Raw genomic sequence first — 13,542 nt, 5'->3', positions numbered from 1 at the left:
TTAATTATATCCTTTCCAAAATAATATTAATTTCCATGTCTTTTATATTTTGATTGAAAGTAATTAATATAATTTTTTATATTAATAAATTTAGTAAAATATATACAATTAATATTTTGTATAAATCAAATTCATATATTAATTATATTCTTTCCAAAAGAATATTAATTTCCATGTCTTTTATATTTTAATTGAAATTAATTAATATAATTGTTGATATTAATAAATTTGATAAAATATATACAATTAATATTTTGTATGAATCAAATTCATAGATTAATTATATCTATGTTCACTATTTGTGTATAACAACTTTGTACATATAACGTGTTTAATATTTAATTATCAACTTAAATTAATTAAAAATTAATTAAATTCATGTGACAATTAATTACAATACTAATGTATTTGGATTCTGTTCGTTTCAACTATAGGGTGTGACCCTGTAGGCTCTTGTAACGTTGGTAATAATATTAGAACAAGCAATGAGTGACATCTAACAATACATCATTGTCACCCAAGTTAGAAGAAATCGTGATTCAACGTAACCTTTTTGTGATAATCTTTTCATGTATTATATCATTTTATCCTTAATATCTAGATTGGACACAAATCATAGAATAGTCGCACTTGTATAGTCCAATATCATATTTCTTGATTTTTTAAGTTTAATATAATAAACAAATAAGTGTGATATCTCATATCAACTTATTCGAGCATGGCCATGCATTTCTAGCCTCACTCCATCAAGAGGCCTAAGATATTGCTTCCATTATGTAGGAGGGATAAATGCTATCTTGATTAACCATATCTCACTACATGGATTGTGTTATATCCAACATCAGCCTTTATAGTACAACTTGTTACCATAGACGTTTTGACTATGTCAAAATATACAACTCACGATGTTGGAATAATGATGTTCTTAAGTCTGAGGATCATATACATAGTTATCATTATGATTATTATTGTGACTATTATATAATAATCCAAGAAACATACTCATAGTGGGTTAGTCCAATATGTTGTTTTCTAACACATACTCATGTATTGATTTTGACATCCTTATGTCAATGATGTAATGCCCAAAAATCTCTTATATATTTTTTTGTTTGTTTGTGACACAAATATCTGTCAGCTTTAGTGGTTATGTGTTTTGGGAGTGTTTGGGAGATCCCAAGTTCAAGCCTTCGCTTGGGAAAATTTTTGTTTTTAATTGAATAAACCCCTATCTCTATCCAGTAGGCTTAAAAATAAATATTGAAACAATTATGTCAGAATGGGTCTACTGATCTAGTGGTTAAGTGGTGTGTTGGAGTGCTAGGAGTCTTGAGTTTGAATCTCTGTACGTACAAGGGGGATTTATTTGTACATATATCGTGAAGGAGTTTGAAATGTAGTAAAATTCTGAGTATTTGAGGAGTGTGGGGATGCTATGGCCAATTTTTAGGAGGATGTTGAGGGAATTTCGGTTGTCAAGGGATTTGGGGATTGAAGGGAGTGTTTTGTGGAGATTTGGATGGAGGAGTTTGGATAGAACCGAAACTAGTAGTGGCAATTTCGGCTACCCTCTCTCATTCCTCAATTTTTTGATATTTTTGTCATTTCTCCTTTTGGTTTTTCTCTCTATTTTCATCTTTTATTCTTTTTCTTTTTCTTCCCAAGCCGAATGATAACTGTTTCTTTTCCCAAATCTCGGTTGCTCCTAATCTCTTGACGTTTTGAAATTATTCTCTTGCTGTTGCATTACTACCAAAATTTTTATCGAAATTTCTTTCCCCTCTCACCTATTTTCTTTTCCTATTTGCTTCTTTATGTTCATTTGTTCCGTGAGTAAGCGTACGTTTTCGTGGTACGGTAAGTTATGTTTCTACTTCTTGATTTAATTTTGTTTGGTTAAGTGGTTTAAGGGGATTTTCTGTTGATTGATTTGGAGTTGACCAAAGGGCTGGAGGTCTCTGATTGACGTCTTAAGTAGGCGAAACCTCCCTCTTTACTCAATCGAAGGTAATGTTGTTATGAGTTTAACGCTTGGTCAACTTGTGTGTATTCGATTGAGTAAATGTTTAAGTGAACAATTGGTGATTCTTCGGTCAAGTATAGGTTTCAAATACTTGGGGCAGCTTTCTCAGCAAATAGAAACCAGGTCAGTAAATAGAACCCTGGAATTGGAATTCGAGAAGAGCCAGAATAGGTAAAGGTCGACGCCACACGGACATGCGATCGCCTGTGTGGTGAGCCGTGTGACCGAAGCTGGCCATGTACGATTCATGGGTCGAGCCGAATTGGGCCGTGTGGGCCACACGGGCGTGTTGGCCCCATACGGGCGTGTGGGAATATTGGGCCAGGCCGTGTGATCCACACGGCCAAGGTCATTTTGGGTCGTGTGGGCCACACGAGCGTGTGGGCCTACATGGGCATGCAACATGGGCATATGAGCCCATTTTCATTATTTGACTGCTATGGTTGCACGGGTCGCCCGAGTCGACTGCGGACCTACTGTTGGGTTGGTAAGCTTACCTAGACCCCCTAATTGACTGAAATGACTGTATAACTGATATGAATAAGCATGACGATGATCCACTAATTTGATACTGTATGCCCTGATTATATGCATGATATTATGTTATAGTATATCATATTTGTACACTGCATTGCTTTGGGTTGGGGGTTTATTTTGATCAGAGGAAGTGTACTGAAAGGCCTCGAGCCTAATTTTCTGGCAACTCAGCTGCAAACTACTATCTAGTGCCACATTCGGTATTTTTTGGAGTGTAGGGATGGGTGGGTTGATTATATCCCGTCATGGAGTGTAGGGTTAGATGGAGATGGAGTGTAGAGGCTGGCTGGGTAGGACCTGTATACTGTATAATCTGTTATTGTACTGATTATTGTTACTGTAATGGGCCAAGGCCTAAACACATGATTGCTTCTGTGTTGAGATGGGCAAAAGCCCAAACTGATATTGTCACTGATACTGAAAAGGGCATAGGCCCAGGTTGTGATTGCTTTCTATCTGTTTGCTTTATATGGGATTACACACCAAGTTTTCGTAAACTCACCATTCTGATTTGACTGTACAGGTAATGCCCAGACATAGGCGAATCGGTGCGACGGGGGACTCAACGGTGGCCACACGACCTATTTAATTCGACTTAGTACTTAATTATAATTTTGAATTTATTTTGTGGGTATTTTACTGTAATAATGACCTCTTTGGATTTATATTTTTAATTTGGGATTTTTATTGTGTTGATTTATAACTGCTAGTAGTAGGGATAATTGAGTTTTTAAAAAGAACCGAACATTTTAACAAAATTCACTTAAATATGCAACTATTTTAAAAAGCTTCCGCAATAAGTGACGTTTTGAGAATTAATAACGTTTTTAAAGAGAATAACTGTATGAATTATGTTTTGAAAATGAACGACACGTCATGGAATTAACTTAAGATATTGTCAAGAGGTTATATAGGTAGGGGGTTTTTGACGACAACTCACTTTTTCAAAAAACACTACCATGTGACATCGCCATATTCGGTCATAACGTCTAAGCCGGGTTTGGGGTATTACAAATGACAACTCTTTGTCATCAATCAACTACACATTAGTCTTAATGCAATATTGTTGTCCAAGCCCACAATAATACTTGACTAGGGACCTTTTAAAATAATTATATTTTCTTAGGAATTTATTACAACTTAGTTTATTTATATACATAGAAAAAGAAATTGAAATATAATGGAAATACCTTATATTAATAAATAAGGTAAAACGAGTATGTGACTACAATCATCTCATTTTTGGTCTTTGGGCATACTCTAACACCTTGGGGCCAATAATTTTTCATGACATCATAAGAAACCATTAACGGAGGCGTAACTCTTGTTTAAGGATCTTCTCCCATTCAATCTTATTGGGAAGTTACTTAACTAGAGTGATCTTGCGTGTATAACCATCAACTCAACATCTATCATTCCATGTACAACGAATGAGTCATATTTGGACAATCTAAATGAGTAATATGTATGACTAATTGTCCATTATAAAAAAAAAGTCTCTTTTGTGAATTCCACATGATAATACCTACTTTAAAGCTCAAAAACTATCATATGCAATCACAAAAAATATCTCTTCTAAGGAAATCTCCTCAGTGAAATCCACATGGCAATACCTACCTTGGGGTTGACAATTTGTCATGACATCACAAAAGACCATTGATGGAGGCATAGATCATGTTTAGGAGCTTTCTTCCATTCAATATTCTTGGGAAGTTACTTAACTAGGATGATATTGAGTGTATAACCATCAACAACTCAATATCTATCATTCTATGTACCACGAATGAGTCATATTGAGACAATCTCAATGAGTAATGTGTATGACTAATTGTCCTCTACAAGAAAAAGGTTCTTTAGTGAATTCTACATGATAATATCTACCTTAAGGCTGAAAATTTATCATATGCTATCACAAGAAAGTTATATCTTTTAAGAAAATCTCCTCATTGAAATCCACATGAAAAAACCTACTTTGGGACTGATAATTTGTCTTGCCATCACAAGAGACAATTGATGGAGGTCGTAGGTCTTGTTTAAGGACCTTCTGCCACTCGACCTTTTAAAAACATGCAGGGTTTGTATTATCGGTTTCAATCATGAATGATTAAAGATGTGATGACAAGTACAAGTGACATTGTTTTCCTAAACTATATGACATGTTTATCATTCATATGCACGAACATACTTTGTAGTCAATTTAAATATTTCCATAGTATCACGTAAAAAAACATAAAATTAAATGACTCTAACTAGCCAAAGTTTCCATGATTCTATCCCAAAAAATAAATAAATAAATAATTACAATCATTACCCTAAAGCTTACTTTGGATCTTCTAGTTGAAAGTGAAATATCCTAGTCTATTATTTTCCCAAAATCACAAATGACTTGAAAAATCCTACTTGCAGATGATAGTTAACGATTTAATTACATATCCAATAAAATTATTAAAAAGTATAATTACGACCACTTTAATTTCTAGGAATTACAACATGGACAACATTACTTTATCTTATAAACAATAAAATAATATAATGCATTCATTCACATACATAACCCAAAACATGTTAATAAGTATGAGAATGTCATATCTTATCAAAATTAACCAAACATGAAGAAGAGAGAAGCTTCGGTGTCAATTTATACTATAAACATAGCACAACCTGGCTTTGATACCAATTGTTAGAAAAAATCAAGTTTAAAAATTTTCTGACAGAGTAGAAAATTAAAATTTTGAAAATTGAGTAAGTTTGTGATATTTATAGCAATAAATTTTCTTGAAATATACTTGTACTTTGAGCAAGATGGATCTTAGAAGTTACCAGCTTTCAATCGAATGACCTTCTCTGCTATTCTTGTACCATGAATCACTTCGAGTGTAGGCTCGAACAATTACGAATCAAACAAAGAACTAGAGGCAATCTCTTACTTTCAGTAGGAAAATAATTTTCTCTCAATGGAAACCAATAGAATTGTTATTCCTAAAAAATATAATTTATACTTGAAAAGTAAATTTCTCAATATTTTCGGGTAGAATAACAATATTTCAAAGTTGTGTATTTTTAGCTCTTCCAGTGTCATCTATTTATAGGAAAAGATATAAGAATTATTGTTGAATTAGTACAACACAAATAATACTTATTTAATAGAAAAACAAGTATCCTAGTTTAACTAGGAAAGTGTGTAACACCCTATACCCGGCCTGGTCGCCAAGCCCAAATATTAAGATGCCACACCACCGTCTCATGTCACACTCATAGTCAATTGTCACATTATTAAGAAATCATCCTCTTTATCAGTGATCTTATAATTTTTTAGTTAAACATATATCAATCATCATTAGAATATGCCAAGCATACTTTAAATAAACTTATAGTAATAAATGAACATGCATTAGGATCACTAAGCAGAATTTCCAAGATAATCATGCAGGTATTGATACTAGAACATGGGTATCGATATTTTCCTCGCACGGTATCAATACCGTATGGAAAATCCGTACCAAATCAATATTTTATTTCTCGCATAAAAATAAATTATCGATACCTATCATAGAGTATTAATATATTTACCCCGAGTATCGATACTCGTGATAAGGTATCGATACCAAATTATGATTCTGACTTCCTACACATTTCAAAATCACAAAGGTATCATTTTTACAACATAAATATCGATACCTCTGCTTCAGACCAGAAAAATACAACATTTTAAGCATATAAGGCATTCCCACTTGTACCAATTCATCACGCTATCATATCATCATCAAATAAACATCAAAACGGTCGTATTAATAGTCTTAAACATCATAAGTAAGTCCGAGCAATGATCAACATATTACGAAACAAATCTCATAATCCTAAGAACAATTAGACTATGGAAGCATCCAAAAACATCATGGCAAATATCAGTAAAAGTCTACAACATTGCCTTTTCTCAAAACGTAAACAAATAGCAATAACACTTACGAAATAATGGAAAAGGACTTGCTTCGATCACCCATTGGAAACCACACTACTCACACTGGTAGACAACTAATCTGTAATGGTTTAAGAGGAGTGGGAGCTTAACAAGCTCAGTGAATGCTCAAAATAACCACAATGTACACACAATATCAAAGGTTAAACAAGAGCATACTAGAATACGTTCACAACCATATTCTAATCAATTCAAAATATCATATTTACGTTTCATTAAATTATAAAACTAACATATACTCCTACATGCAATTACACTCAACTCGCTTATATATAATTCATTTAACAATAGTTCATCAAGACTAAACAACGTATACATGCTTTAATAACCCACAAGTCTAGATGATCTATTCACATGTATTCACAAGTTAAATGGAAACAATCCCAACCATAAATACATTCACAATTTACTATAAGATCATACTAACATTTTCATGACACGTAAATCGACTCATTTAACATATTATTCGCATGTTTTAGCATCCATCTCACATTGCATTTTTACAACATTAACATCACATTTAAATGACAATTTGCATATCAACCACATACTCATTTAGACATACATCACATTACACATATATACATGTTAAGATAATTTGGCACTTGAGGCTATGAAACATGAAAGTGAGCTCTATAATCACACACCAGATACACGGATCTCCAACACACCAAATGACTCATAGAGTCAAACGTATCCCACGAGTAAAGGATAAAGCTAACACTCTCTAACACACTACACGTACATATCCCGATGAATAGAGCTTAGCTCACATTCTCTTATCTTCCGAAAATGTCCCTGGACCTCAACACCCTACATATATCACAACACAAAGGTAAGTACTCACAATCCTATGACATGCCAACTATATCCAATGGTCTTATAAGGTCATAAGGTCAAAATATCCACATTATTATCACACATTTACTTATTTATTTTCCACACATATTCATTGCATATTCACATTAGTTGCACAATATAATCTCTATCATAAAGCATGAAAAAAAATCCACATATTTACTGTCACATGGCATGAATAACCTACCCTCATATTCACTTTCAAAATGGTCATCACAAGGTCATACCATATATCATATCATCTCATATATGTTCATAATTCCACAAGTTCACAAGCAAATATATTTCACATTTAATAGGTGTGAGAATATTTACACTCAGAATTTAGAGTAAGGGTTTAGGCTACATCTAAATTTCCAATTACACAATAAATCATCTATGAGTAGCGCCAAAAACACTCACCAACAATACGCTTTTGCTAAAAAGCCAAAAGCTCAGACACGTTTTTCTTTGCGTTTGTCTCTACTCGTTGAAGGTCCTATTGACTCTGGCAGTTCAACAAGACAAACCACTCAAATATTCAGTCAACAATCAGTAAACAATTCACCCTAAACAGTCACAAACATAAGCCTATGCTACATTCACTTCTAATTGAAACCTTTAGCATGACAAACTTAAAATTTGAATAACTCGATCTACGCTTAATATTTTAGTACGAAACAAGTTTCATTCATCTATAAATTCATATATGACTAATTCCCAACGTTTAAACTACACAAAATTACACGTTTCAAGGTATCAAATTTTTTTGACAAGTTTTGGCCATAATAATGAAAATTTATTAAAACCTGAGAAATCCTAAATGAAACATCGAAACATTTTTAAAGCCTCTTAACCAAGTTAAAACAAGTTGAAAACCAGTTTAAAACCAAGTTTTAATCAACAAACCTAAAATCCACCATTAATGACCCGATTTTTGGGTTTTAACTAGAACATGCAATTTTCAAGACTAAAAACTCAATTTTAAACTCTAGATAACATTAAAAGGTAATAGGAAGGTGAATGGTTACCTTTGATGGAAGAAACATAGAGTTTTTGATACAAACCCGAGAAACCCACTCTCTAGGAATATGATGAAATTGGTGGGATTTTTGGGTGTTTTCTTGGGGATTTATAAAGGTAATGGACTTAGGAATGATAGGAAATCAAAGTGTTATGGTTTGGGAATAAAAATTCAATTGAAAGATCAAGGGAATAACAATGGGTGATAATAGTAAACTTTGGAGAGCAATTATCGTGAAATAGAACTAGGAATGGGGTTTATTAGGTTCTATTTAAAACTCTAGGCAAATTCCCTTATTTGACTCTCTTACAAATCAGTCCTGTTTTCAAAATTAAAGATATTTACAACCCATTTTTAGAAATTGACTTAATTTCCTAATAGCCACTATAAAAAACATTATCGAATACCAACCTTATGAAATTCCAAGCACATATTGGCTAAAATTCTAAAAATACCCTTGAAATTCCTTGGCCCTATTTTAGGGTGTTACAGAGTAGGACGAAACACCTTAGTTACATATACTAGGGTTGTCACCCATCATATTATTATGAGGGGTTTTTGGGCCTCATCTATATTGGGTTCAATTCTATGTACTCCTTGGACTTTTAACCAAGGACTTTAGAATTTAATCCAACCAAATACATGTTTTTCTATTTCCCAAAATAAATATTATTTATTAATTAATTTAATTAGATAAACTAATTTTTAAATTAAATAATTATCTCAATCCAATTCTAATTTCATTAAAGTCATGACAATTTTACCGTAAAAGAATCTATGAGAAAATATTTAATTTCAATATTTAATGGATTCACAATGAAAAATTAATTTAACTTCATTTTCAAACTTTAATTATTTGATTAAATAATAATTTAGAAAAATTAAATTAATTTTCAACTCATTTCCTTACTTAGAGAGAAAACATATTCATTTCTAAATGTAACCAATTTCTCTAAATTTATCAAATCCATCCATTTCTATTCATTTGATTCTATATGCAATTCATTTCCGGTTTCAACGAGCTAGTAGAAGGACAGGTTGGACATATATAATTAGGGCTCAAATGATTTATAATTAAGTTCTAGCTTTTAACTTATTAATTATAGACTCATTTAGTCATGAAGTTATTCCACTATAGTATCGTGACTGAGCTTTCTCTAATTACATACCATTACGGAAGCTACTCGATCAATGGTCATCCAATGACCTTGTCATAAGTGTATTGCCCTTATAGGGTATCCTTAATATCTTTGGGATAAATTCGTTCTCCCAATATGATCAAATTTTATCTCATGATAATCATTACATCTTCCTTCATGAAAAGTAAATTACTATCACATAGTAATTCAGTCATTTATCACAAACACAAACAACCTGTAGGCACATTTAATTTTCATCTATCATATAATGCCAATGAGAAGATATCATTCACACATTTCATGGGTTATGAATTCTACTATTGTGAATGATGTTATATATTGTAGAAGTCGTATACCCAACGCACCATCTTTCGATTCCTTCTTTATTTTAACTCAGGCGTTCACTTAAATCAAAGTATACGAGTCATATGTAGATAGTCCATCATCCACTAAGGATTAAGGTATGACACACTATGAACATCACGGGTAAATAAATACATAAACGAATTTAGGATCTATCCTACTTGGATATTGCTCGACGTACTGTAAGTCCAATCAGTTACATATATGTCTCTATCTTCTAAAAGTCATCCGCTTTGATTCTTAAGAAGAAGTATCTCTACAATTAGACTTGATGGACGATATATTATTCTTTCAATTGGTCTGCTCATTTTCGATTAGACAAAGAAATTTTTAGGTTCATCTACGAATACAAGCTATATTTTTGTATTATAATCTGACCACGTAATATTGCTTAGTATTAGTTAAACATTAGACAACTGATCGTGCCCTAGTGTGCGTACACTAGAGTTTAGAAAATTACAATTACATATATATGATATGTTTAGTGTCTACAAGTGTACAAGTCAAATTATAATATAATTTTTAATTTACAACAAAATACTTTGGAAGAATTTAGAGGATCATACTCAAGGGAGGTTTGTTTAAACTAAATTGTTAACTCAAACTATTCACTAAACAGGACTGAATATTACTAGCATCAAAATCAGAGTATGATAGAACCAAAATAAGTGGATTGAAGAATGAAAATAACAAAAACAAAATACCGCAGTCAAGAATCAAATAAATAGGCAGAAGGGTGAATAACTTTCATGTTCATGATTAACTTGAGTCTAGTCTTTTTATTAATTAGCTAATAATTAACCTAATTAATACCTTTCGGCCTATAACTAGATTAACGAATCGACTTACTTTACTTTTCTTTTGACATAATAAACTAAACTAGTTTAGATTAAGTTGATTACTAGTAGACTATCCTTTCGTCCTCATCTACCTAACTAACTTCTTAGAGTCATCAATTTTAGGGTTTATTTCGCTTAATCTACTCAAACTAACTATATGCAAAACCTACTAAGCTAATCAATCCCGCTTCAGTCATCATCCCTTCCTTGGTTTTTAGTTACAACACATTCTAAATGTAATAATTCCTATCAATTTATTAAACATTAAGAAGATATAAAATACATAGTAGAGAAGAGATGCTCAGAATCCACAAATGTTATTGTGTTCTTGACTATTTAGACCCTTGAATGATTTGTCAATTGTTGAAATTAGTGAAGTAAAGATTAATAGAAATGAAACAGAAAAGAAAGTAAAACTAAAACTGAAATTCAAATCGAAAGAATGTTTACAGCTGAATGGAAATTAAAAAATAGAACTAAACCCTAATTAAGAACATAAAAATAAAGTTTAATTTAATGAACTAATATATTACTCTCTAATGAAGTCCTAGGAGCTAACATTTATAGTGTTCAGGTTAGATGACCAAATTAGGTTAATTACAAGTTGCTAAACATGTTAATTATCATTTTATGGACAAAAAAACCCTTGACTGATAAATGGGCCTCGTCGAACCAGTATCGCAACATCCTATAGCTAGTGTCATGACATTGATACCGAATGATGGCCGTATTGGATCGAAGTTAATTACCGCAACAAGGAGGTATTGTTGTCGCGACATCAATGGTTGAATGCTCCCCCTTCAAGTTCGAAGTTGGATGTCACGACATGGAGTGCTGGTTGTCACAACGTCGATGGCTGAATGCCCCTATAAGTTAGAAGTTGGATGTCACAACATGGAGTTGTAGTTGCCACGACATTGAAAATTGTATGTATGTTTCCCCTTTTTGTTTACAAGTTGATGTTGCGACATTCCCTCTAAATGTTGCGACATTAAGGGTAGTCCACTAACTCATTGGCCTACAAGATGGTCATACATATTTAACCAACATATTTGTTCTTCCTTAGGCGTAGATTGGCCTAACAGGTCATAAAACACACTAAAAGCTCATTTTATTGAATTCAAAGGCAATCCTAACTAAATATACTAACTAAATGAAAAGATATCAAATTGCTTGAATACAAGTTCATTAAGTATTGAAAAGAGCTTGATTGCCACAATGAATTGTGGTAGATCGAATTCCCCAAGACTTAACTCATTGCATGTCCTCAAGAAAATAAGACAATCACATGTAAAGGCAAAAAGAAATATGTCCCTTGAACATGATTCATACAAATGGTTAGTTTGGAAACATAGAAATTAGGAACGCTTGCTAAAACATGCAATTTTAACATGATATATAAAATACTCATAGTTTTTAATTTCAGACATGAAAGTTTATTAAATTACAAATTTAATAGATAAAAAGGTAACTAAGCATATGATTCCATCAAAACAAAACTACTATTGGAAAAATTGCATTTTTATGAAAACTTTGAGGCATATTCTCAATAGGTAAAGGTAGAGAGTTGAATCATAAAACTATGGTTTCATATTCTACTCCATGAGACCTTTACAACGGTATATCATATGCTCAAAATGGTTGAGAGATGGATAAGAAATTGATACTCAAAGTAAGCTACTTAGAAATATTGTTGAGGAAAAGTAAAAGCTCCAGTCTCATATTAGTTCACAAATTTATTTTTCCTTAGTAAACATAATCTGCTTATATATGGAAAGTATATGACTTCATTTAATTTTGAAATCAAATTGATTTTTTGGCTCATTAATGGCAGATTTTATGGTTATTTCAAAATTTTCCACTATCCTAAATGCCTATAAAAAGTTGTGTATTATGTCGGATTCCACATACATTCTAATAATTTCTTATACCGAAATTCTATTGATTTCAAAATTCTTCTTCTTGTCTCTCGATATTTCTAAAACATTCTGGTGATAGAAAAAGGCAAAGTTTGTCCGTTGATCATTATAGAGGTGCTACTACTTTGATCACTGTTGTTTTTGTATCCTTGGAGACATTCAACCAACATTTCTCCAACTACTATAGGAGTGGCCGAATCTATCTTAAGGAAACCGTGTTTCATAGCTTCAACGTTTCGTAAAATCTAGATTCTCCTTTATTTCAACTTATTATTATGGTTTTATTTGATTTTTGTTTTTGATAAATTAATTATAAATCATTCTATTTATATTTTATTTCATATGTGTTTATTTATAATTAATTATATGTTTGCTAACGTGTGTTTTATCCAACAACTACACGATTATGGCATTTATGTAAGAAGAATATAAGTAACTACAATTTCATATACTCAACATGACTTTCATCCATAAACAGAGTTACCTAAGTCACTTAGGGCTTTTCAACTTGTAAAGTTCTGAGGATTAAGGTTGGTTTGGAATACAAGAACTGAGAGCTTCAAAATGGTTCAAGCATGAAAAGCCCTATGTGACCTAGGTAGACTTATTCATGAAATGACATCATATTAAGTGCTACCATTTACGACTATTTGTACTACTAGAATAATCAAATTGTCTGTCTGATTTATTTATGGATGCATATATTTGAAAACCTTAATGCCTATGTACTTTGTAATATATTAAACATAAGCGTTTGATATTGAAAGTGGTAAGTTGTTTATATATCATGTTAGGATTACCTGTAAACATGAAAACGCCTAATATTGTACTCCAGCACCAGTATTTGTATCATACTTGCTCAAGGGACCTATTTTACTTTTTGTT

The sequence above is a fragment of the Gossypium raimondii genome, chromosome 8, assembly GCF_025698545.1.
Source record: "Gossypium raimondii isolate GPD5lz chromosome 8, ASM2569854v1, whole genome shotgun sequence".
Taxonomy (NCBI): domain Eukaryota; kingdom Viridiplantae; phylum Streptophyta; class Magnoliopsida; order Malvales; family Malvaceae; genus Gossypium; species Gossypium raimondii.
The sequence above is the reverse complement of the archived record's forward strand: the minus strand, read 5'-3'. Positions refer to the sequence as shown.